Genomic DNA, 27261 nt, shown 5'->3' with positions numbered 1-27261 from the left:
ACCCTTGCTGATGCCCCATCTGTCACTAGCAGAATTTACCTCCAAGTTCTTTGGCAGTTTGGCGCTGACAAAACCAGACAATGCAGAATGCCTTTTTCATGTCAGGGTGACCGTGATTCGAACCCATGTTTTTTTTTTGTTTTTTGTTTTTTTGTTTTTTTGGGGGATGGGTTTGTTGGTTGGTTGGGTTTGTTGGGTTTTTTTCATGTTCAAAATATTCTTATTAAATTTTTGTTCGCAATGCACAAAACTTAATATTACTAAACAGTACGAATACAAAACTTCATATTAATTTAATGCGCAACAGGAAAAAGAGATGTAAAAAAGACATATGACTGTTAAGAAGAACATTGGGCATACACAGTGCATATTCTGCACATTTTTTCTTCTTTTTTTTTTTCTTTTTTTTTTTTTCTTTTTTTCACTGTTCAACAAAATGCACTTCATTTATGTCTCTAAACATACTGACTTTGAAGGACGTTATGAAATAAAACACTATGATTCCTGACAATTACCACCATCGTCGTTGGCATCGCTGATGATGGTATTCAGACAGCGCTCCGACGACGTAAGGACTGCCGTGGTTATACTGAACCGTGCCAAACGCGCCGCACGTTTTGCGGCGCAAATTGCGCGTTCGGTTTCAGGAAAATCCTTCTCTGGGCTTACTGGGGACGGGTGAATGTGGTTATGCTGAGCCGTCTTGGACCCGTAAATTTTACGCCGCGTTTTGCACGGTCGTGCAAACCGAGCGCACGCGGCCGCACGGGTGAAAAGGGACTAAACTCGTGCTTGATTTTTTGGATAAATAACGACACTTCCTTTCCAACATGGACGACGAGAGGTTGATCGCTGCAGTGAGGATTCGAACTTTTATCTATAACAAAGACGACAAGAACCACTGGTTTCATTCTAAAATACGCCACGAATTTCTCTTCATCACTCCATAGCTGGGGCATAAGATGATGATATGCGCCATGAAGGTGTCGCACTTTGTTGATGGGATGAACGGCAAATCGACGATTTCTTCTGCCTAATTGTTTTTTTCTCCACCACCACCACAAAAGCAGCTTCTTCTTTCTCGTTAGCGCCATTTTCTCATATGTATGTGCCTGTTTCCGCGGGTATTGCATCAGCGCAAGCAAAACCTGCGGCGTGTGTGGTACGGTTCAGCATAACCACATGCGCCGCTTAATTTGCGCCGTAAAACGTGCGGCGTGTGTTGCACGGTTCAGTATAACCACGGCCTAAGCATGCAACCATACTGGCATAATGACGAACGCTGAAAATAAATCAGGTGATCACCCAACGAATCAACGTACAGACAGGCCAAGACAGCTGGCCCGCACAATCAACCGCAAGTCAAGGAGGTGGCGCTTTTCTCTAGTTGAGAGCAGAAAGGCCATGCGCAGTAACCACAGCTGTGAACGGAGTCAGTGACCGGTAAAAACGGTCATGCACGTAAAAGCCCACTCGTATGCATACGAGTGAACGTGGGAGTTGCAGCCCACGAATGAAGAACAACACTCAACCATAATCTTGAGGTGGAGCCCTCGTAGCACGTTCTCGTAAAACCCAGAATCGAGTCATCGTCAGAACTATTAATAAACACAGCACACGATGACGAAAGCAGATTACTTCGGCGAGAGTCATGCAATACTGGTGTGGTAATAAGACGAGCTCTCCTTTCTCCCTACAGCTGCAAAGCAACACGCCCCCTCACTTCACCCTCTTCTTCCAAAGACAAAGACAGGCTGACACACATATTAAGGTTGCTTGCTTGCTTATCTGAGGCCACGGGTGACAAGTACGAGCACAGAACAGTGACTGGCACGATTCAGACTAAACCGAACCTGCAGCGCGACACACACACACACACACACACACACACACACACTGACATCTCATAGTTCTTAAATGTGTGGGGGCTTTTGGTTTGTTTTTTGTTTTTGTTTTTTTTGGGGGGGTTGTTTTTTGTTTTTTTGTTGTTGTTTTTTGGCTCATGTTCCAAATTATTTTTCGTGTGTGTGGTTGCTTTTGTTTGGTTGGGTTTTTGTTGTTGTTTTGGGTTGTTGTTTTTGTATGTTTGTTTTGTTTTGTTTTGTTTTTTGCTTAATATTCTTTCTATAGCGAAAGATTCAAACGCACGCACAGATGTACGCACATATGCGCGTGCACTCACTCACTCACGCACACACACACACACACACACACACACACAGAGAGAGAGAGAGAGAGAGAGAGAGAGAGAGAGGTCAAATAGAAGACTACAACTTCGGCAACAATAAAACTACAACTTCTACTACAGCTGACACTACACACACACACACACACACACACACACACACACAGAGAGAGAGAGAGAGAGAGAGAGAGAGAGAGAGAACCTTTGTGGACGAGAACAAGCCACACCACCTGTCAAGTTCCGAACAGAAAAACCCCGAAGATCTGTTTGACAGCTGAACGTGACAGGGCAAAATAGAAGGAAGGGATTGTGTGGAGGAAGGTCCAGTCTCTGCGGCCATTCACCCCAACGAGAGAGGTGAAAGGAGAAGGAGTGGAGGGGGTGGGGGGTGAAGACGAAAATCAGTGTTGTTCGGGGATTGGGATGGGAGCGGACATTGTGTGTGTGTGTGTCCGTATGTGTGTGTGTGTGTACGTGTGTGTGTGTGTGTGTATGTGTGTCCGTATGAGCGTGTGTGTGTCCGTATGTGTGTGTGTGTGTGTGTGTCCGTGTGTGTGTGAATGTGTGTCTGTGTGTGTGTGTCCGTGCGTGTGACTATGTGTGTGTGTCCATGTGTGTGTGGGTGTCCGTGTGTGTGTGTGTGTGTGTGTGTGTTTGTGTCCGTGTATGTGTGTGTGTCCGTGTGTGTATGTCCGTGTGTGTGTGTGTGTAAGGGTGGGGGTAAAGGCGGTGGGAGGGGGGCACTGGGGCGGAAGAGTGAGAACTCAGGATGTGTAACAAGAGGGTTGTGAGAGTGATAGCACGGACCTGCACTCGCTATAAGTCCTTGGCGTGACAGGACTAAGAGTGGGGGTGGGGGTGACCGAATTATAGTAAAATTTCCAAAGAGCAACACAACAACAGCTCATGCTGGCCTCTCGCCATAATTTTAAACCACACGTTACCATTGACCGACCGCCAGACAACCGACCACCTTCCTCTTTCCCCCCCTCAATGGCCACTCCACCCCCAGCCCCACAAAACACGTCGAATGGTGAAACTTCTCTGAACTGTTCCCTGTGCATGAACCCGTCTCGAGCGGTCTTCAACTTCCCTTTCACGCCCTGTTTGTGGCTGATTGGACTGTGTGTCTGTGCGTGTGTGCGTTTGTCGGTCTTTCTGCGCGTGCGTGTATGTGTGTGTGTGTGTGTGTGTGTGTGTGAGAGAGAGAGAGAGAGAGAGAGAGCGTGTGTGTGTGTGTGTATGTGTGTGTGTGTGTGAGAGAGAGAGAGAGAGAGAGAGAGAGCGTGTGTGTGTGTGTGTACGTCCTTGCGTGTGCTTCAGTCTGAACGTATAGAAATAAAACCAAAAAAAAGTCCCCAAGGTCATTGACACTCAACGTGTGTTCAAGTGACGTCTTTATTGCACAGTTCTTAGTTCGTGCTACTGCGCCAGCCAGTATTGTGAGATCCGATCAAGACTGAGTCCAACTCGTCCGCGATTAATAAAACAAAACAAAGCAAAAACCACAGGAGATGGGGGAAAAGAGTATGGTGGTCAGATTACGACTACTATATATATATATATTTTTTTTTTTTTTTTAATATAAAAAAACAAGAACACAACTGACAACAACAACCAGGAGCTGAATTTAGGATGCTAAGTGCAATTATACCCAACAACAACAATAATTATAATAACAACAACAACAACAATAATAATAATAATAGTAATAATAATTACAATCACAATAATGCTGAGGTGGAGGGTGAAGATGATGATGACAAACCGAATGAAATAAAATGTGAAAAAAAAAAATCATTGGAAGAAAGAGAGGAAAAACAAAACCAAAACAGGTAAAGCTTTCCAAGAAGCAGATAATTGTCTTTTTTTTCGGGGGGGGGGGGGGGGGGGGGGGGGTAAACTATACATAAAACCCAGCAGTTTGATGCTGTAAGACTCACACAAGAAACGTATATTATAGAACTTCTTGGTCTTCCAAAGACTGCGAAAGAAAGAAATGACCAATATTCGCGAATGCAAACCGAGAAAGAATTGAATACCAGTATCAGTGAATGGAACCTGGGTAAAAAAAATGAATAACAAGCATCAGTGAATCCAACCTGGGTAAGAATTGAATGACAAGTACAAATGAATAAAACCAGGTGAAAAATGAATGACAAGTATCAGCGAATGCAAACTGGGTAAAGATTGAATGACTTATAGCACTGAATGCAACCTGGTTAAGAATTGAATGACAAGTATCAATGAATACAGCCGGGTAAAAATGTAACCCAGTACTACCTGCCGCATGTGAAGTCTCCCAACGACGGACCAGGTGGAGGAGGAAACCTTTCCCAACGGCTATGAAGGCGGAAGAGGATGACCAAAGGGCAGGCGGAGTTCTTATCCTTGGCTGGCTCCTAGGATGCGGAACTCCGAAGAAAAAACCTGCACCTGCTGAGGCCGTCCTGCACGTGGCAGTATCTGCACCTGTGGGACTGTGAGCGTCGGTAGGCGGGAGAGTGGGGAGGGGACTGCACAACTCCTCTTCACTAAAAAAAAAAAAAAAAAGTCACCTGTGCTGGTCAGACAACAAGGCTAATATCGGAACGACGAACTAGCCCTTTAACACCCAGCTTTCGCAAGCCCTGCGGCAATGGAGAAATGGTAACAGTGTTATAGTGTGCCAGCAGTGTCACCCCCACCACCCACACTGTCCCTTCCCCCCCCACCCACCCCCCCCCCCCCCCCCCCCCCCCCCCCCCCCCCGCCCCCTTCATATCTCCCTTCCCGCTCCGTCCAATGCCCAGTCTTTGAGGTTGCGCCGACACCGCACCACACTCCCTCTTTCCACCGCCCCACTCCCTAATCGGCGCCTTTGGTCCGCGACACCGCGTCACCAGCCCCAGCTATAGGAATACGTGCAGTTACGTGATGTCTGCCGCAATCCCCCGTGCTGAGCGGAACATCCCGTGTGGCGGCCTGTCTTTCAAGTCGTTCCCCATCTCCCCATCTCCCCTTCCACGAACGCAGCCGACGTAGATGGCGGGACTTCGGAACGTAAACTAGGGAAAATTATGCTAATGCGAACTTTGATCAAGCCGGCTAACAGGCTAACATGCAGAGAGTTGTATTGTCCTGTCTCCCCAATCTCTTTGTGACGTAAACGGGTGAACTTGTCATCACAGAATGTTGTAGAAACAAGTGGAATGAATTGTAGCGAATCAGATCAATCTGTTGAACTGGACAAATTGGGATTAAGCAGTGAATCTGTCAGTCATTCACATGGCGTCATTAGGACAAACAAAGATTCGTTATTTCAGTTCAGCTAGTTGGGGGAGTGAGTGTTGTAGCTTGCATAGTATGTTGTGGGAAGCAGAGGTCTACAAGGATGGAGGCACTGTGCTGACTGAGAAGCTCCATCAGCTGTACTCACTCATGTGGAAAGAAGAGACGATCCCCCAGGATTTCAAAGATGCATCTATCATTCACTTGTACAAGCGAAAGGGGAACCGGCAAGCCTGTGATAACCATCGGGGCATTTCCTTGCTCTCCATCGCAGGCAAGATACTTGCCAGGATCCTACTAAACCGCCTCACAGCACATCTTGACCAAGGTCATTTGCCTGAGAGCCAATGTGGATTCCGGAAAGAGCGTGGAACCACCGACATGGTGTTTGCTGCAAGGCAGCTGCAAGAGAAATGTCAGGAGCAAAATGCTGATCTGTTCTCCACCTATGTCGACCTCACTAAGGCCTTCGACACCGTGAGTAGAGAGGGACTGTGGAAGATCATGGCCAAGTACGGATGCCCTCGAAAATTTATTTCCTTGGTCAGCCAATTCCATGAAGGCATGCAGGCTCGAGTCCAGGACAATGGCGAAACATCTGCTCCTTTTGCTGTCACAAATGGTGTCAAGCAAGGCTGTGTCCTGGCTCCAACGCTGTTCAGCCTCATGTTCTCTGCAATGCTTACTGATGCCTTCAGAGATGGCGATGTTGGAATCGGCCTAAAGTACCGAACAGATGGCAAGTTGTTTAACCTCAGAAGGCTTCAAGCAAAAACGAAGGTCATGACAGACATCATCAGAGACTTTTTGTTTGCTGATGATTGTGCCCTCAACGCTGGATCTGAAGCTGACATGCAACTCAGCGTCGACAAGTTTGCCACTGCCAGCAGGAACTTCGGCCTTACCATCAGCACGAGGAAAACTGAAGTTCTCCATCAGCCAGCCCCAGGGAAACCCTACGTTGAGCCCAACATTACAGTCAACGGTCAGAGACTTAGTGCGGTGGAGCGGTTCACATACCTTGGCAGCACACTGTCACGAAATGCGACCATCGACGATGAAGTGAACGTCAGGATTGCAAGAGCAAGCGCAACTTTTGGCAGACTCAGTGCAAATGTCTGGAACAGAAGAGGCATTAGTCTTGAGACCAAGCTAAAGGTCTACAGAGCAGTAGTTCTCCCCACACTACTGTACGCCTGCGAAACTTGGACAGTGTACCAACAACATGCCAAGAAGCTGAATCACTTCCACACAACATGCCTCAGGAAGCTACTGAACATCAAGTGGCAAGACAGGACCCCAGACACAGAGGTGCTCGAAAAAGCCACCCTTCCCAGCATCTTCACCATCCTGATGCAGTCCCAGCTTCGCTGGGCTGGACACGTGGCGCGCATGCCAGACCATCGGCTGCCCAAAAGACTCTTCTATGGCGAGCTGCAACAAGGGAAGAGATCACACGGAGGTCAGAAGAAGCGCTTCAGAGATACTCTGAAAGTCTCTCCTAAAGCGTTTGATATCAACCCTGACTCCTGGGAGGAATCTGCAGTGGACCGTGACAAATGGCGCGCTGCTGTGCACAAAGGCGCCAAGTTGTGCGAGGCCAACAGGACTGCTGCAGCTGTTCAGAAGAGGCAGGCCAGAAAGTCACGGGCAAACAAGCTCCCTGACAATGATATGCCTATCTTTGTCTGCCCCAACTGTCAGCGAACATTTCGTGCGCAGATTGGACTATTCAGCCATCTGCGCATTCACAGATAGATTCATGAGCATCCTCCCCCCCACCCCACCACCACCCTCCCCCCAATCCCCAGCTGGATGACAACGATGGTCATCATCGATCTCGATGGACACACCACATGTGGGAAGGGATAAAACCAGTCAGCACACTCAGTTCTTAGCTGTCTCCCAGAAGAACTGACTGACACAGGCTGACTGACTGATCAGTGATGTGAGGAGCAAGGAAATCCTTGTTGGGCTGTGAGTACATGACTTGTAATGGTTTTATGTTATGTTGATAACTTAGTTGTGTTGGGAAACTGTTTTGTCAGTGGGCAGCCAGTTTAAGTTGATCTTGCGGCTTGTGGAAAGAAAAGGGGTTAATGTGTGAAAGCTACCCACTGAGAGAAGTATTGGCCTAAATCTTTTGAGTCCTCCCCCCCCTTCTATTTGGTTACAGATATCTTGTTCTATATTTTTGATGTATTACTTACTTGTTTTGTATATAGTAGGTGGTGTTGGTTCAGTGTGAACTGAACAGATCTATAGGATAACAAATTGTCAGTGTGTGTTGAGGGTTTTTCATGTGTGTGTGTGCACATGGGGGTAACAGCAAGTGTTGTGGAACACATGTTTGATTTGTTGGTAGTTGTGGTAACATGTGTAGGAGTTGTGCTTTGTGTTAGTGGTTTACTTTGTTCAGACAAAGTGGGAAAGCATATTTTAATGTGATTAATGAGTTGGTAAACTATGAGAGCATTGAGGGTCAGTGCTATGTTGTTGCACATTGCTGTTTACCAGAGATATGTTGGAAGTAATGATTTCCATACATGTACTTGTGTCAGTTGGGCACTTTGTGAAGGCAAAGAGGTGGTTTGTTTGGTCATGGTAATACACAGTTTAGCTCAATGATTGGTAACATGAGTTGGAACACAAGGTTGTATTGGTCAGTGATATGTTTTGTACACAGTATGGTAATTGGTATGTCACTGCTGGTGGCAGGTAAGCTTGATGAAGCTTGTATTTCCTCACATAGATTTATGTGTGAGAGGAGTGCATACTGGTGAACATGTGATGAAAGGTGCTGAGAGGGTATAGGCCTTTCATGTCAGTGATGTCAGGATATTTTGAGATTTTATCTGACCTGGGTTTTGGTTGTGTGTTTGTGTTCCAGGTGTGCTGCTTATAGGTGCTGCTTTAGGTGTAGGATGATCTTGTTACTGTGCGCTGCTTGTAGGAAGTACTTGAAGTAGGCAGTGTGTGCTGCCTTAGTGTGTGATGCTTTTGCTAAGTAGGGTGAACTGCTTAGTGTGTGTGCTGTATTGTAAAGTAAACACTCTATAAAAACCACTCCATGTGGCCCTGCTATTGATGTGAGGAGAGAGTGAGTGAATGCATCATTAGTTGATCCTATATCCCCCTGTCTGCTCCTCTCTCTTCTATCAGAATCGAACCACAACCACTCTCAAAACAACACCTTTTTACAACAGGGACAGGCAGAGGATGCTACTGGCAGTTCCTAGTCACGACTCAGCACACAGGCGGCTGTGGGGTAATGGTCGTCCGCCGTAGACTGGGGCAGATGCGGCGCCACAGTGTCAGAGCAGATCCCTAAACAAAGCCTGCCTCGCCTTGTACCTAGTAGGAAACCGCACCTACTTGGACAATCAACACTAGCGGTCAAAAACAACAGAAGAAAAGAACCAGGAGTCATGCCCTGACTCTGGGTGCCTGGAATGTTCGCACCCTTTTAGACAGAGACGACACACCAGAAAGGCGCAAAGCGCTCATTGCTTGATCGCTACCAGGTGGACATAGCAGCCCTGAGCGAAACCAGGTTTCCCAGTGAAACCCAGCTGGAGGAAGTTGGAGGGGGCTACACCTGCTACTGCATTGGGAAGCCAGATGTCACCCCAAGAACCTCAGGCGTGGGCTTTGCCATACGAACCAAACTTGCACGACAGCTTGACAGCCTTCAACATGGGATAAAAGATGGGCTGATGACCCTGTGTCTGAAGCTGTCCGAGGACCGCTTCCCCACAGTCATCAGCTGCTATGGCCCGACAATGACCAACCCTGATGACATCAAAGCAGCTTTCTATGAGCAGCTCAGCCACACCATTTCAGTGGTAGACAGAAAGGACTGGCTGATCATCCTTGGGGATTTCAATGCCCAAGTCAGCATGGACTTCTCCTCGTGGCCAAAAGTCCTAGGACAGCACGGCAATGGCAAGTGCAACTCCAACGGACTGCTTTTGCTCTCGCTCTGTGCGCAGCAAGGACTGACCATCACCAACACACTCTTCCAACAAGCAGACAAGTACAAGAACATATGGATGCACCCCCGCTCCAAGCAATGGCACATGCTGGACTATGTGAATGTCTGGCAGAGGGACAGAGGTGATGTTTCCATTACACGCTGCATAAAAGTGGCAGTCTGTTGGTCGGACCATCGCCTGGTACGCAAAAAGATGAACATCAGACTTGCACACAAGCTCCAACCAGCCAGGCAGAAACCCCCAAGGAAGCTGAACATCCACCACCTCCCTATCACCAAGGACGTACTGCAGCAGCAAATCCAAGCAGCTCTCCAAGAAATTCCTGCATCGACTGATGCAGAAGTATGGAGCACCTTTAGCGATGCTGTGTACACAGCAGCAGCAGCTGACACACTTGGCTTTGTACAGAGGAGCAACAAAGACTGGTTTGACGAGAATGACTCTAAAATCTCCAAGCTCCTGAACACACTGCATATACAGCATCAGGATCACATTTCCGATAAAGACTGCCAGAGGAAGAATAACCAGTACTTGCAAACCAAGCAACTCATACAGAAGAGGCTGCGTGAGATAAACAACACCTGGTGGGAGAGAAAGACCGAACAGCTTCAGTCCGCTGCAGATACTCACAACATGAAGACCTTCCATGATGGTCTCCGAGCTGTGTATGGGCCGAGAGTCACAGGATCAACCCCTGTCTGAGCCTTGGACCAGACCACCCTCCTGACAGACAAGAAAGACATCCATGCCCACTGGGCAGAGCACTTCAACACTCTCCTCAACAGGGACTTGTCCGTATCTGACGAGGTAATTGCAGCCCTCCCACAGCTACCAGTCAATGATTTGCTAGCTGCCCCTCCCACGAAGGCCGAGACCCGGAAGGTCCTGAAGCTGACAACATCAGGAAAAGCACCAGGAGCGGATTGAATCCAGGCTGACATCTACAAGTATGGAGGCAAGGTGCTGACAGACAAGCTGACCGCCCTGTTCCAGTCTATCTGGGAAAGAGGGAAGGTCCCCCAAGATTTCAAGGATTCTTCAATTGTCCATATTTACAAATGGAAGGGAGTCAAAGCATCCTGCGATAACCACCATGGAATCTCTCTCCTCTGCATCACCGGCAAGATCTTCGCCCGCATCATACTGAACAGGCTGGTTGACCATGTCTCCAACACAGTCATCCCTGAAGCACAGTGCGGCTTCCGCTCAGGCAAGGGAACATGTGACATGGTGTTTGCTGTACGCCAGATGCAAGAGAAGTGCCGTGAGCAGAACAAGGTGTTCCACATGGTTTTTGTAGACCTGACTAATGCCTTCGACACGGTAACCCGCCATGGTAATAATAATAATAATAATAATAATAATGGTATCTATATAGCGCTGAATCTTGTGCAGAGACAAATCAAACCGCTTTCGCACCAGTCATTCACACGCATGCATAACTCTAAATCTGGGGAAACTAAAGACAAGGAAGAGGCAGGCAAGGGAAGCTATTTTGGGAAGAGGTGGGTTTAAAGGCCAGACTTGAAACAGCTGAGTGTGGAGACTTGACGAAGCGAAAGAGGAAGTTCATTCCAACTGCAAGGTCCAGAGACAGAGAAAGAACGGCGGCCAACAGTAGAGTGTTTGAACCTGGGTATGCGTAAACAGAGTGGATACGAAGCCGATCATAGTGAGTGAGATGGAGTGTAGAGCCGTGGTCTGTGGAAGATCCTCCTAAAGTTCAGCTGCCCAGAGAGCCTAATCCAACTAATTGCGTCATTCCACGGCAACATGCAGGCGAGAGTACAGGAAAATACTGACATGTCGGATCCGTTCCCTGTGGCAAATGGAGTGAAGCAGGGCTGCGTCCTGGCACCCACACTGTTCTCCATTCTCTTCTCTGCCATGCTGATTGACGCCTTCCAAGACTGTGACCGGGGCATCTACATTCAGTTTCACACAGGTCCAGGGTGTTTGAGGCACTGTTGATAGAGTTCCTCTTCGCTGATGACTGCGCGCCTGCTGCACACACCCATGAGGACATGCAGTTCATTATGGACAGGTTCTCAACCTCCTGCAGGTGCTTTGGACTCACCATCAGCCTCAGTCCATGTACCAACCAGCTAGCTCACAAAACGCCAGTGCCTCCCCCCCAGCAATCAAGATCAATGACACAGAGATCAAGTCAGTTGAAAAGTTTTGCTACCTGGGCAGCACCCTATGCAGCAACGGAGCCCTTGATGCAGAAGGCATCACCATGGCCAGCTCCGCCTTTGGCAGACTCAACAACAGGCTGTGGAACAACAAAGGCATCAGACTCAGCACCAAAATCAAAACCTCCAGAGCTGTTGTGCTGACCACCTTGTTGTACTGCTGTGAAACATGGACGACGAATCGCCGTCACATTCAACAATTTGAGCAGTTTCACCAGAGATGCCTACGAAAGATCCTCGGCATAAAGTGGCAAGACATGGTCTTCAACCTCCAGGTCCTAGAGAGGAGCAACCTGCCCAGCATCGAAAGCCTGCTGATCCAGTGCCAGCTACGCTGGACAGGACACATCTGCATGACAGACAGCAGGATTCCGAAGATGCTTTTGTATGGCCAGCTGAAGGAAGGCCACGCTAACTTGGAAGACTCTGCCAGTGCTTCAAGGACACCTTGAAGAAAAACCTCAAAGCCTGTGACATGGACATAGCTTCCTGGGAAACATGCTCTTGACCGCTCTCGCTGGAGGATGTTGTGCTCTTGTGGCATGAAGACGTTTGAAACCAAGAGAACGCTGGCCATTAAGGAGAAGCGTGAGCAAAGGAAGCAGGGCTCAACTTCTGGAGATGTTTTCCCTTGCAACACGTGTGGGAAGTGCTGCGCATCCAGAATCGGCCTCTTCTCCCACATGAGGACACACACCGACAGATAAGCCTGCCTGCCTACTCATCCGTCGGTCCGACGGGAGACTCCATCAAATTACCACTATCAACGAATGCAAAATGGGAGAGAGAAAAAATTATGATCAGGTTATATATATATTACTATTATTTACAGCAGACCCCCGAAAACGGAGTCTGGCTGCCTACATGTCGGGATAAAAACGGTCATACACGTAAAACCCCACTCGTGTACATGTACATACGAGTGAACGTGGGAGCTGCAGCCCAGGTACGAAGAAGAAGATTTATAGTATCATTTAAGAAATATCAATACACGAACAACAATACATTAGGAATACAATACAACCAGCAGAGCCACGGAGAACAGCGAACCGACGCGAGCGTGTGGCAGTGTGCGCCGTACCCTTCCATCACTGGCTCAGCCATCAGGTATCGAACAGTCTGTGTACATTGTGCGTCTTGTCTGCTGCATCACACATAGTACTACCCAGAATCTTCTGGAGTTTGTTCTTGTTGTTGTTGTTGTGGGGTGCGTGTCACGGACTTCCACATCCATCACAGAATAACCATATTCACAAGTCCATGGGTATATATAGATACGTGTGATGGTCCGGTGTAGGTTAGACTCTTTACATAGTACGAACATTATATTCTGTCCGATTCACTCGATCGTGCGTCATCGATGCAGACATTCGCAGTAGTGGAATTAATACGTGTTTCAATTACGACTGGTTGGACACAGTGACCTAAAAGAGTTCTCTCTCTCTCTCTCTCTCTCTCTCTCTCTCTCTCTCTCTCTCTCTTTAAAGAAAGTATCGGTCATATTTATTTGTCACTATAATAAAATAAAAAATTAAAAAAAGGGGGGGGGGGGGTACTGATACAAAGAAATAACTGGGGGGAGGAGGGGAACCTGCTAAAATCAACATTCGACAATCGGTTTAAAACCAGTTTTAAGAGGATAAATACATACATAATACATACATTATATATATATATATATATATATATATATATATATATATATATATATATATATATAAAGAAACGCACGTGTGACAAGTCTGGAGTCACAAACTCGTGAGGGTAAAATACACCCCCTTTATCTTCGATCCAAACAGGGATGAACCGGAATGTCAGACTGACAGACAGGCAAAGAAAGATCAGGAAGAAAACACACACACACACACACACACACACACACACACACACACACACACACACCACATTGGGCATCCATAATCACATACACATTCACATTCTGTATTCAATTCGGCTTATCCTTAACACACACACCCCCTCCCCACCCCACCCCCCGCACCCTTTTTTTTTCATTAGACTAACGAGATACATCCTGTACACCAGAAGACAGAACAAGAAGATGGAACTGGCTGGAACGGTCTGGAACTTACCTTTGGCGCTGCTTCCCTCGTTTCTCCTAGCTAGCTAGCACGGGGAGAACTGCTAGCTAGCGTTTCCCAGCGATGTGGAATGCAAGACAGTCTACCGAAATCGAAGCTTTGCGGAGCTGATTCCATATACTTGCCTCTATCAGCTTACAACCAGGATGCTGCATTTCCCTTTCGATTATAGCGTCTCTGAATTTCGGAGAAATAAAATCATCGACACCATTCTCTCTCTCTACGAATTTGCTTTCCCTTCTGCGTGTGTTGCTGTTATGTTGAATAGGCTAGTTGATCAACATCAGCTAAAGATAGCTATGGGATTTCCCCAAGCCCTGCTTTATTCCGTGTCTTCTTATTAGGTCGTGCGGTTCTTGAGCTCCAGAACGTCTTATACTTAACTACTCAAGCAACAACCCGGACGGACGGACGGACTGGCGGACACACACACGCACACGTGCACACACACGCACACTGTATACACATAACACAGACATGCATAACACTCACACACACACACACACACACACACGCACACGCACAAAGTATACACACATAACACAGACCGGACATACACAATACATATACACATAACACAGACATACATAAAATATACACATTACACAGACACAGACACACACATCAATCACTACACTACACGTGCAGCTACTCCTCACTACACAGTACACTACACTTGCGGTAGCAACATTTTAAAACCGAATGGGGGTATGAATGTGTATTTTTTTCGAATAACAGTATGTCATGAGGACTGGCCATTTATAGAACAATAATTCTTAATTCAAAATTAAAAAGGCAACAGGGACAATAAAAGGAAATTACATTTCACTAGTGTTGAATACAATCGGAATACAAATAGAACTTGTAAATGTTGATGGCCCATACTGGGATGAACCGGAATTTTTCAAAGAAATCCAAATTACAGTTCAGGAGCTTGATGTTCTGAATGCAATCATTGCAGACGATTGTAAACTAGAGTTAAATCCAAGTCTCGATTGTGTGTGTGTGTGTGTGTGTGTGTGTGTGTGTGTGTGTGTGTGTGTGTGTGTGTTGTATGCCGCTTAAAGGCTTGTCTGTCTTCGCGAAAGGTCGTGCACATACGGCCTTGCCGGCGTGTCTGCCCGTCCATTTGACTCTGTTTTTTGCATATATATATACATATATATATATATATATATATATATATATATATATATATATACATATATATATATATATATATATATATATATTGTGAGTGTGTGTGTGTGTGTGTGTGTGTGTGTGGTATGCGTATTTGTCTGCTTATATGTCTTCGTAACTGAAAGGGTCGCGCTCGTGTGCACGCATGTATGAAAATAATAATACCATTCAACATCACGATCATACAGGCGTACGCACCTACCTCTGACTACGAGGACAGCGAGGTTGAGGCATTCTACGACCAGCTACAAGACATCGTGAACCAAGCACCACGGAAGGACATACTTGTGGTGCAGGGCGACTGGAACGCAAAGGTTGGAGCAGACGCACAGCCAAACTGGCAAGGCAACTGCGGTCCTTTCTGCAATGAGGCATCCAACGACAGAGGTCTCAGATTGTTGGAGTTTGCCAGATACAATGACCTCATATTGGCAAACACACTTGGAGCGCACAAAAAATCCAGAAGATGGACCTGGCAAAGCCCTGGCGGAGACTACAACAACCAGATCGACTACATCCTGGTGAAGAAACGCTTTCGGTCCTGCATCAACATCGCCAGGACCAGAAGCTTCCCAGGGGCAGACGTGGGCAGCGACCACAACCTGGTCATGATGACCTTCCGACTCCGCCTCAAGAAGATCGCAAAGCAAGGTACCACACGAATGAGATTCGACCTCGAGAAACTGAAAGACCCAGAGGTTGCAGAATCTTTCAAAGCCATGATTGGAGGAAAATTCGCCGCACTGACCATCTTGCAGGACGAAGAGGTGAACATCGACAGAGAAACAACTGCATTTAACACTGCAGTGACTGAGACTGCCAAAGAAGTTCTGGGCACAAAACGACCAGTGAAGAAGCCCTGGGTCACCCCTGACATCCTCGACCTATGCGATAAACGAAGAGCACTGAAGAACAAGAAAGGCACCCCTGAAGGAACAAACAAATACAGGACCGCCAACAACAAGGTCAAATCCAGCATGAGAAAAGCAAAAGAAAACTGGATAGAACAACAGTGCTCAGAGATTGAAGACAACCTGCAAAAGAACAACTCAAAAAGAGCGTACGCAACTGTCAAAAACTTGACAACAACCAAGCAAGGACGAGTCAGCACCATCCAGGACAAATCAGGGAAATGCCTCATTGAAGAAAAAGACATCCTACAGCGCTGGACTGAATATTGCTCCGAGTTGTACAACCATGACACCAAAGGTGACACTTCAGTTCTGAACTGTCCCCCATCAACCAACAACGACAGCCAGCCAATTCTTCGGGAAGAAGTAGAGGCAGCAGTGAAGACACTGAAAGCAGGGAAGTCAGCTGGCGTCGACAACATTCCCGCCGAACTGATTCAAGCTGGAGGCGAAGCGGTGATTGATGCCCTCACCACCATCTGTAATAAGATCCTGCAGACGGGAGAGTGGCCAACCACCTGGACACAATCATTGGTCATCACAATCCCCAAGAAGGGCAATCTACAACAGTGCAAAAACTACCGCACTATCAGCCTAATCAGCCACCCCAGCAAGGTCATGCTAAAGGTCCTTCTCAACCGACTGAAGTCGCAAGCAGAAATGATCATCGCTGAAGAGCAGGCCGGCTTCAGAGCAGGGAGAAGCACAACAGAACAAATCTTCAACCTGCGCTTGCTGTGCGAGAAATATCTCCAGCACCAAAGAGACCTCTACCACGTCTTCATTGACTTCAAGAAGGCGTTCGACAGGGTATGGCACGCTGCCTTATGGGCCACCATGCACAAATTCAACATCGGTGAAGACATCATCCAAGCCATACAGAACCTATACGAAAGAGCACCAGTGCAGTCCTCTTCAATGGTAGCACGGGTAACTGGTTTAGAACCACGGTCGGAGTCAGACAGGGATGTCTACTCTCTCCCACTCTCTTCAACCTCTTTCTTGAAAGGATCATGACTGACGCCCTGGAAGATCATGTGGGAACTGTCAGCATTGGAGGCAGAGTCATCACCAACCTGCGCTTTGCCGATGACATTGATGGCCTGGCAGGAGAAGAGAAAGAACTCGAAGAACTCGTGCACAAACTTGACAAGACATCATCAGCCTACGGCATGGAGATCAGTGCCGAGAAGACCAAGGTTATGACCAACAACAGCCAAGGCGTAACGTCCAACTTGCACGTAAACGGTGAAAAACTGGAAGAAGTCTCCTCCTTCAAATACTTGGGTGCCATTGTGTCAGACGAGGGTTCGAAACCAGAGGTCCTGTCCAGAATCGCGCAGACTACTGCCGCACTGAGTCGACTGAAGACTATATGGAAGGACAAAAAGATCTCCCTCTCGTCCAAAATCAGACTAATGCGCTCCCTCATCTTCTCAATATTTCTATACGCTTGCGAATCCTGGACCCTCACTGCAGAACTCCAGAGAAGAATCCAGGCCCTGGAAATGAGATGCTTCCGCAAGATCCTGAACATTACATACAAAGACCACATCACAAATGAGGAAGTGAAAAGAAGAGTCCAAAACGCCATTGGCCCATTCAAAGACCTGCTAACCACAGTGAAGGAACGCAAGCTCCGCTGGTATGGACACGTCACACGATCAGACGGCCTAGCCAAGACCATCCTGCAGGGTACCGTACAAGGAAGGAGGAAGAGAGGCAGACAGAGAAAGCGGTGGGAGGACAACATCAAAGAGTGGACGGGCCTGCCATTTGCCACAACTCAAAGGGCCGCTGAGGACCGAGGCAGGTGGCGCGAGCTGACCAGGCAGTCATCCATGGTGCCCCAACGACCCACCCACGGGTCAAGGGATAGATGAGATGAGATGAGAGATATATATATATATCTGTGCGTGCGTGCATGTGTCTGACTGTATGCGTGCGAATGTGTGTGTGTGTGTGTGTGTGTGTGTGTGTGTGTGTGCCGCCTGCCCCCGCCCCGACCCCAATACCACCCTTTCCCTCATGTTCCCTTCTTCCATCCACCCCCCCCCCTCCCCGTCCCCCCGCACGCACCCCCATCACCCCCAAACCTCCCTATCCATTGATGGACAGCCAGGCCAGACGAACACAGCCTTCACTGTTTGCCTGCCTCAGTGTCGGTGTCTCATCAGTTTGCTCGTCAAACTTGAAGTGAACCAAGAGAGAGAAAGGACGAACGGGCAGACACAGTGTATCTGCTCAGTCTAAAAACAACCACCACCACCACAACAACAAAAAAAGTCACTTCCAATCGCTTCCATGTCATAATCATATTGATTAAAAGAAAGAAAAAGATGACCTGAAAAAAAAAAAAGCATTGTGAGAGAACAAGAAAAAGTCACACGTATGACATTTTTTTTTTTTTTTTTTTTTTTTTTTTTAAGGCATGAGGAAAGGGAAAAGTGTCTCCTCTGAAGGGAAAATATAAATGGGAAGGAAACGAAACAAATAAAATTGACAAAAATAAAATAAAAGATTCACGCTTGTAAATTTTATACAAAACATGTCGCACGTAAGGTCTTTACTTCGTCTCATTGGCACTACCAGGTGATTCACACCTGCGCACATTCACTCAACACATGATAAAAGGGACGTGGTGTAAAAAAAAAAAAAAATTCTTTAAACCCCCCAAACTCTCTCTCTCTCATCAACCTTATCTCTCTCTCTCTCTCTCTCTCTCTCTCTATATATATATATATATATATATATATATATATATATAATATATATATATATATGATCCAGTTGGTAGGTGTGTACGGCCGTTTATTTTCAAGTGGATATTGTTGTTGAAATGTTGATTGCCTCCTCCGTCCAAGGCCCACCAGTCTACCATCAACCTTATCTCTCTCTCTCTCTCTCTCTCTCTCTCTCTGTATATATATATATATATATATATATATATATATATATATATATATATATATATATATATATATATATATATATGAACCGGAATTTTTCAAAGAAATCCAAATTACAGTTCAGGAGCTTGATGTTCTGAATGCAATCATTGCAGACGATTGTAAACTAGAGTTAAATCCAAGTCTCGATGGTAGACTGGTGGGCCTTGGACGGAGGAGGCAATCAACATTTCAACAACAATGTCCACTTGAAAATAAACGGCCGTACACACCTACCAACTGGATCATATATATATATATATATATATATATATATATATATAGAGAGAGAGAGAGAGAGAGAGAGAGAGAGAGAGAGAGAGAAGGTTGATGGCAGACTGGTGGGCCTTGGACGGAGGAGGCAATCAACATTTCAACAACAATGTCCACTTGAAAATAAACGGCCGTACACACCTACCAACTGGATCAAGCAAAAAACACCCTGACCACACACACACACACACACACACACACGAACACTAAACGCGTGCGCGCGCGCGCGCACATACACACACACACACACACACACACCGGATTTAATGACTTCGAACATAAATGCTCTGAGGTCACGTCTCTCACGTTGGGAGTGGAGTTGCTTTTCGCGCGCACGCGCGCGCGCGCACACACACACACACACACACACACACACACAGGGGAAGGGAGAGAAACGCGCGCATACACACACACACAACCTCACACACACACACACACACACACACATATATATATATATATATATATATATAGATAGATAGATAGATAGATATATATATATATATATATATATATATATATATACATATATATAAATGCCAAATGGCAAAAGGCCTTAAGGGTCAAGTCTTTTGGGGTTTTCACTGCAGTAGTCCGGAGCTTGTTCGATGCTTCAGTCACACAATACAATAATACCTGTAGCCTCAGTTACGCAACAGGAACTTCAGTCTAACTATTATCTTACAGGGATCCAGCAACTGGTCGAGTGGGTGAGGGAGAGAGAGAGAGAGCGAGAGAGAGCGAGAGAGAGAGAGAAAGATAGTGTGTGGTGGGGGTGGGGATGGTGGTGGTGGGTGTGTGTGTGTGGTCAAGAGTGACGTGGGAAATATATATAGGTACCTGTTTGCGCCTTCCTGCAATAGCTTACCCGAAACCACTAGTAAGATTTGGCGAATGAACGGTTTCGTGTGGCTGTGCTTTTTACAGCATGCCATCACACCATGTGTATAAACTGACCATTACTGCATGTCATCACAGCATATTATAAACTGACCATTACTGCATGTCATCACAGCATATGTATAAACTGACCATTACTACATGTCATCACAGCATGTGTATAAACTGACCATTACAGCACGACATCATAGTGTGTGTATAAACTGACCATTACAGCATGTCATCACAGCATGTGTATAAACTGACCATTACTGCATGTCATCACAGCACGTGTATAAACTGACCACTACAGCATGTCATCACAGCATGTGTATAAACTGACCATTACTGCATGTCATCAAAGCATGTGTATAAACTGACCATTACTGTATATCATCACCGCTTGCATATAAACTGACCACTACAGCACGACATCACAGCATGTGTATAAACTGACCATTACTGCATGTCATCACATAATGTGTGTAAACTGACCATTACAGCATGCCATCACAACATGTATATAAACTGACCATTACTGCATGTCATCACATAATGTGTGTAAACTGACCATTACAGCATGCCATCACAGCATGTGTATAAACTGACCATTACTGCATGTCATCACAGCATGTGTATAAACTGACCATTACAGCATGTCATCACAGCATGTGTATAAACTGACCATTACAGCACGACATCACAGCATGTATATAAACTGACAATTACAGCACGACATCACAGCATATGTATAAACTGACCATTACTGTATGTCATCACAGCTTGCGTATAAACTGACCATTACAGCATGTCATCACAGCATGTGTATAAACTGACCATTACAGCACGACATCACAGCATGTGTATAAACAGACCAGTCAGTCATGAGTGACGGGGAAAAAAACAACAACCTGGTTTCTAGTATGACTGGTCATCGAATTCTTGGATTCGATCGAATGAGCTTTTTTTTCTTTTTTTTTCTTTTTTTTTTTTTTGTGGTGTTGCTGTTTTCTTTTCCAGAAAGTCTTTTATTTTGCTGTTTGGTTTCAAATCTAAATAAAAGTTAGCAGAACTATGAAGGAATGACAAAGATCAGTACAGATCGATGACCTCCGCACACATACGTGAGGCCTGTACATGGATGTGATGTGCACACTAAAACGGTCTTGAGCTATTCACCTTCGTCGAATGGAAAACTGAAGTGCATGCAAATCTCTCCAGTATCATACGAAGGATACTACATGATATCAAAAAGAACATGATAACCTAAACTTCGACGTTCTTATCCACATCCGATGTAGCCTATACTTGACTCCCAGTGGCTTAGTAAATAATTCCCTAAATGTTGTTACCAAACTTATGATAAACTTATTTTTCTTCCACCTGCGAACTCATTCACACATTACATAAAACAAAGACAATAACAATAATTTTAAAAGAAATTTTTTTTTTTTTTAAATAAAAAAAAGATTGATGATGAATTTATATCTTTTACAGTTGTATATTTTTTTCAAAAAGTGAAATCGAGTCAAATTTGAGAAAATGCACCAAAATAGTTGTTGTTTTTGTTTGTTTGTTTGTTTGTTGTTGTTTTTTTGTTGTTGTTGTTGTTGTTGTTTTTGTTGGTTTTTTGTTGTTGTTTTTTTGTTTGTTTATTTGGGGGGTTTTTTGGCGCTCTTGGAATTCCCGGCATAAGCAATAAGAGGCTACCTATTATCAACATCAGCAGCAGAAGCAGCAGCAACAACAACAGAACTATTAATAGTAGTTGTTTATCTTTTATTTTTAGCACTACTATTAATTCATAGGAGCCTCAGTCATTTTTGGCGTGTGACTTCATCTACAACGGTTGATCACTTGATGCACAGGGTTTCCAGCTGTATGATATGAATGAAATGTCAGAGAACGTTTATCATCATAACTATGTCTTAAGTCAAGGTCTAACAATGTCTCAGATCAAGGTCAAGATTTGTCGAACATCCATTAATACCTCCCCCCACCCCCTACCCCCACCATCACCACCACCCCCTCCAATTCTGTCAATACATCAACAACATAATTGATTCACTCGACACCATAGTCGTCAGTGTGACACTTTTATGAACCCAGTACTTCCTCCTTGATAGATACAGTGTACATTGTGTGTGTGTGTGTGTGTGTGTGTGTGTGTTACTTTTCGAAAAACTGGGTGAGGTGAAAGGCGAAATTTCAAGGAAAACTTCCGAAGACTTTTTTTTTCCCCCAAGCCTTGTTCGAAGAGCAGTAGAACTTTAGATCTGAGCGTAATGTTACCGTAAAATTTCGGCTGTTTTTCAACACATCGCGCGGGTCCATGTCATTGCGTCGACAGCTCATTGCGTGGACAGGATGTGTAGAGGATGTAGTCTAGGTATAGATACAGGATACTTTGTAGAGGATGTAGTCTGGATATACAGGATGTAGTTTAGAGGATATAGTCAGGGTATAGATACAGGATGTAGTTTAGAGGATGCAGTCTGGCTATAGATACAGGATGTAGTTTAGAGGATGTAGTCTAAGTATAGATACAGGATGTTGTGTAGAGGATGTGGTCAATAATGGAGGACGTTTGTCGCCATTCAGCATTCCAAAAGTGAACATAGCACAAATAAGCATTTACAATTGGAGGACAAAATCCACCTTTTCAAAAATGAAAATAGAACAATGAGCTGTCGACGCGTACCTCCCCATCGCGCAGTTCGAACATGAAAACACAAATCCTATCGAATACTGTATGAGCGGAAAAGTGCATTTTTCGCTGTTTCAGTGGTGTCCGAAACACGTGACACAAAAAAAATTTGCTCCAGCCATTCAAAAGCAAATAAACTTACCGGCAGTGTGTGTGTGTGTGTGTGCACAGATGAAATGAATATTATCATAAGTAGATGTTGTAACCTACTTTCAGTGGTTTTCTACTCTCTTTTGAACGTTAATGTGCTCAATTTTGATGCGGATTCAGTCACTAAACTAGCGTTCCGCGATCTTACTCTTCCCGTTTTGGGTCCGGCAAATCATGAAAAAGGAAACAAAAAAAACATGGCGGCTTTGGACGACAAGTGTCGGTTCGGGTTCGTATGTTGTGGGTCGTTCCGTGTCGTTTTGTGCCTATTTCTTGATCAGAAGGGTCGACTGCATGCAGCGTTTCATTTCTCTTTTTTGCCTCCATTGCAAAACACACGAAAAAAAAAAAAAAAAAAAATCACGAGTATAAACAGGACGCTAAAATTGGGCATTACCTCTTAAGTACTTTTAATATACACAAGACTGCTTTGAAATTCTTCGAATCAGGATTTAGATCGATGTCAGTTACTAAGCAGCTTGGATCTATTTCATCAGCGCATCAGTGTGTGTGTGTGTGTGTGTGTGTGTGTGTGTGTGTGTTTTAACATTTTCTGTCCAACCATGATCTCATAATTCCTACAAGTTCGACTGTGCAAGAATAAAAACACCAACTGATACTAATGAGCATAACTAAGGTGTTAAAACTACCTTCCTAATAATAATAATAATGATGATGATAATAATGTGTATTCATTATAAGCACTTACCCTGCCGCTCCAAGCCCATTTAACAATTAATCAATTATGAATAAGACACTGGAAAATATACATATATTTTTTTAATGTTAAGATACAAACTTGCAGGAAAAACAAAAAAACAAAATCAGAGTAACAACACTCACAGCTAGCACACTTCCACCTAACCCCAGACCCCTTGTCAAAAACACATCAGTGTGCACACACATGGTTTAACATCTTAGATTTGAGCTATCATTAATTATATTTGATGAGTAGTGTGTGTGTGTGTGTGTGTGTGTGTGTGCACGTGTGTGTGTGTGTGTGTGTGTGTGTGTGTGTGTATGCTGAACGTGTGAGAGAGAGAGAGAAAGTTTGTGGTTGTGTGTGTGTGTGTATACATGTCTGTGAATACGAAAAAAAAAAAAAAAGCATAATGTTCAATGACAGGATTCATCTGAACAGTCCCGTAAACTAAAATCTGACATCAATTTTTTAACAAATTAAAAGAAAATGCAGTAATACCTGTAGCTTCATTTACACAACAGGTACGTCAGTCAAACTATATAACAGGGATTCAGCAACTTATCAAGTGGGTGAGAGAGAGAGAGAGAGGAAGTGTGTGTGTGTGTGTGTGTAGTGATATAACCCATGACATGCTGTGCATCTAGACTACATTAGAACAGAAAATAAAGGGTTGTAAACACATTAGTTTGTAAATAAAATAATAAAATGCAAAATACCATGCACATATTTTCAATAAAATATCCAACATGTTATCTGACAATTTAACACACACATACACACACGCGCGCGCGCACGCGTACACACACACACACACACACACAAAAGGGAGTACACGAAAGATGTATCAAACAATAAAATACAAAGTATGACGAGCACTTTAAGTTTTAACAATGGAATACTCATATTCAATAATCACTATAAAAAAAAATTTTTTTTAAATAACAACAATTCAGCTCAATCATGAAATGTGGCACCCTGAAGTGCAAATACTCAAGTAAATAATCGCATACAACCAAGACGGGTAAGATGAACAGTACACACAGATGGCAAAGTTCTTGTCAGCAACTGGATGGGGCAGACCCCCAAAACTTCAGCCTCAGTTGCCAAAGCACAAGTTATTGCTGCAGTTTGAATTACTGTATGAAAGGAGGTGAATACAGCTAAATAGTTCAGTGCACTGAATTTTGTGTTGCTGAGGAACACTTGTCTGTTAGTATGCCATTTTATAATTCTGTTACCACTGATGAATACTCACTTGTTTGTATGTCATTTTCTACTTTTGTTATCACTGTGTATTTTCTCCACTCCAAACACACCTCAACCGACAAAAGCCTAAACATCAATAAAACTGAATGCTCTGCATTTGGTTTTTGTCCTTATGTTTGAATATATATATTTATTCTTTCTTATCCACTGATCTGTGTATTTAACATGTTGCAGAAATGGCTGCTCATGGCAATATATATATATATATAATATATATATATATGCAAGACCTATTCCATGATCCACAAAGTCCAGTATAAATATTAAACATCTCAGGTAGCGGGCAGGCTGTTACTGCTGATGCTGGTAAACCTGTGAGCACCTAAATAAACTACTTCTTCTTCTTCTGCGTTCACTCGTATGCACACGAGTGGGCTTTTACGTGTATGACCGTTTTTACCCCGCCATGTAGGCAGCCATACTCCGTTTTCTGGGGTGTGCATGCTGGGTATGTTCTTGTTTCCATAACCCACCGAACGCTGACATGGATTACAGGATCTTTAACGTGCGTATTTGATCTTCTGCTTGCATATACACACGAAGGGGGTTCAGGCACTGGCAGGTCTGCGCATATGTTGACCTGGGAGATCGTAAAAATCTCCACCCTTTACCCACCAGGCGCTGTCACCGTGATTCGAACCCGGGACCCTCAGACTGACAGTCCAACGCTTTAACCACTCGGCTATTGAGCCCGTCACCTAAATAAACAACAGAGAGAGACTTTTTGATGTGCATTTTCTCTCACCTGAATTAGTGAATACCATTTTGTGAAGAAATGTCCCAATAAAAGAAATCAAAATAAAGATCCATAATAAGTATCAGTTTTTTTTCCCAATGTTTTGGGACTTCAGTTAACTATCCTGCCTGAAAACAAAATTTCAGTCCATCAGTTTATGATATATTATGCACTAAATTTTTATCAGAAATGTAACTCACTAACTGCCCACTCTTTTCAGTGCTGTAGAACTTCAAATTTGCTATATCAGTATCTGTAAGTCATAAAATATTTCTCTCTATTTTGAGAGGTATTTTTTTTTCCAATTTCTTTACTGCTGAAGTGTTTGTGTTTACCTGTGCAATATGCCACTATAATATTTTTTCTATGGTTTTAAAAAAGTACATGAGTTTTCATTACCATACCCTCATGGACAGCATAGTGTGACTGAAATTTTGAAAATGTTAGTATTAACAACTTGTAAGCATCATCACATCTTTAAAATGGATTATCTCCAGAATCGATCAAAATATTCCTTTTTTTTTTCTTTTTTGTCATGTTTGCACACACAAAAATCACATTTCAATCACTGTATTAAATATTTAAAATGTTACTGCCAACAACAACTGATAATAAATAAATAATGATGTTGACGATAGTGGTGTATGAGGTTGTGGTCATGTGGTGGTAAACCGACATTGTATCTGTCATTGTCCTGATTTGGAACTCACATTAGTATAATTGCTACAACAGTTACTACTACTGATTAACTGAGTACAACAACAACAATAATAATAATGGTTAGATGAACATAAAGTTGTAAGCTACCATTTGGCTACATTACTTATTTTTAATTAAGTTATGGGGGAAAAATTAATGTAGGACCTCTGTCATGCTTACATTTTAGAACATGTTTAAAGAATAAATCAACGACTGAAAATAATAAACCACAGGGCAGACATGGGCACAAGTAAAAAGTTCACCGGCTTTTGCCAACAGCGCAAAATGGCACATTGCCCATGCAACACTTCGGGACAGCAAAAAAAAAAAAAAAAAAAAGCAACAACAGAGAAGCTAGCTTCAGTCCTATAGCAGGCACTTGTGGTGACTTGCTGCGTTTTGTCGAAAACAAAACAAGACAAGACTAAAAACTCCGCTGCCTTTATATATAACACAGACTGACCTGTCAGTTGAATCCCGCCGTTCATCAAACGCCGATGGTAAACAAAGAACATGGCGTCCGTGGGCGCATGCGTGCGTGCCAGGTCCGCAGGTCATTTAAAAAAAAAAAAAAAAAAAAAAAAAAAAAACTGATCACGGTGTGAGAAGAAAGCGCTCTGCCCTCTCAAAACAGTGATGGGGTGGGGTCAGGATGTTCTGAACTTTCATCGAGACTGACTTGAAATCGGGAAGCTTAATAATATTGATTATTTTGGTGTTCTACACAACTGGAAGGAATTACGGGAAACCCCGTTACCGGCCGCCCATCCCCCGGGACTCCTCACCCCTCCCCTTGCACGTCCACACTCACACTCAGCCAACACACCTCAACAGACTGCTGGGGGAGGCGAACAACACTGAGCTGAATATAGCCCCTTGCCCATCATTGACACGCGGCTCTCCCTTTCAGTTCGCTCTCTCTCAAGCTCAAGTCGCGCACACTGATCTCTCTCTCTCTCTCTCTCTCTAGTATTCGCATTCTATGACCTTACGTAGCATTGTGTAGTGTAGTAACCCAACACGCTTAGTCAGGCCTTGAGAGAGAAAAAAGGGGGCGGGGGGG

General features: G+C 44.5%; 1 protein-coding gene across 1 annotated transcript in view; it reads right to left on the bottom strand.

Moving 5' to 3' along the window:
• LOC143297694 (uncharacterized) overlaps positions 1 to 26723 on the bottom strand; it is a 67621-nt gene extending 40898 nt beyond the window's left edge. The window contains exon 1 of the mRNA XM_076610115.1: positions 26662 to 26723. The gene's annotated coding sequence lies outside the window, so the exon portion shown is untranslated. The remainder of the gene's footprint in view (positions 1 to 26661) is intronic.
• Positions 26724 to 27261: the final 538 nt, after the last annotated feature.

This window comes from Babylonia areolata, chromosome 23, assembly GCF_041734735.1.
Source record: "Babylonia areolata isolate BAREFJ2019XMU chromosome 23, ASM4173473v1, whole genome shotgun sequence".
NCBI lineage: Eukaryota > Metazoa > Mollusca > Gastropoda > Neogastropoda > Buccinidae > Babylonia > Babylonia areolata.
Note: the sequence above shows the minus strand (reverse complement) of the source record. Positions and strands in the feature narration are given on the sequence as shown.